The following is an 878-nucleotide window of genomic DNA, read 5'->3' as shown; positions in this document are numbered from 1 at the left end:
TTGAATTACCTATTTTCATAATCAATAACTTACAAATAAGTCAATGGTATAAAAAAATGTGAAGGGAACTGTTCTAGACTAAAAGAGACAAAAGAGATCTAACAACTAAGCATCATGTGAGAATTTTATTTGAATTTTGCTTTAAACAAAGTACCTATAAACAGATATTTTTTAGCCAACTGGGGCAATTTGATTATGGACAGAGTATTACATGATACCAAAAAATATTGTCAATTCATAAGGTATGATGATGGTCCTGTGGTTATGTAATAAAAGTTCTGTAACACTTATGGAGGCATACTGAGTTAGGAGTAAAATGATATGCCGTCTGGGATTTGCTTGAAAGCATTTTAGGAGCAGTAAAGCATTGAAAGAAAGGTAGGTAGGTTATATGTGAAGTAAGTGAGTTAAAACTGATGAGTTTTGCATGCACTAGATGGTGCATATATGGATATTCATTACACTATTTCCTTCTTTGTGTATGTTTAAAACTTGTACAATAAAATATTTTTAAATAATACAAAAGTAATATGTTCTCAGTATACCAAAGTACAAATAATACAAGGCAAGTATAAGTTAAAATACAAAATTCTCCCTCCTACCACCCACAAACCCTACTCTTAGGAGGAAATCACTATTAACAATTCCGTGTGTATATCAATAAGGACATTTCTATCTCTATATATACCGATTACACAGTTTTTTTACTAATATGTTTTTTAACCTTTCTTTTAATTTTTTGAGACAGGGTCAAACCCAGCCTGGGGTTTAGTGACATGAACATGGGCCACTGCAGCCCCGACCTCTTGGATTCAGGTAATCCTCCCAGCTCAGCTTCCCAAGTAGCTGGGATGCAGGCATGTGCTATCCCACCCAGC

The sequence above is a fragment of the Nomascus leucogenys genome, chromosome 5, assembly GCF_006542625.1.
Source record: "Nomascus leucogenys isolate Asia chromosome 5, Asia_NLE_v1, whole genome shotgun sequence".
NCBI lineage: Eukaryota > Metazoa > Chordata > Mammalia > Primates > Hylobatidae > Nomascus > Nomascus leucogenys.
The sequence above is the reverse complement of the archived record's forward strand: the minus strand, read 5'-3'. Positions refer to the sequence as shown.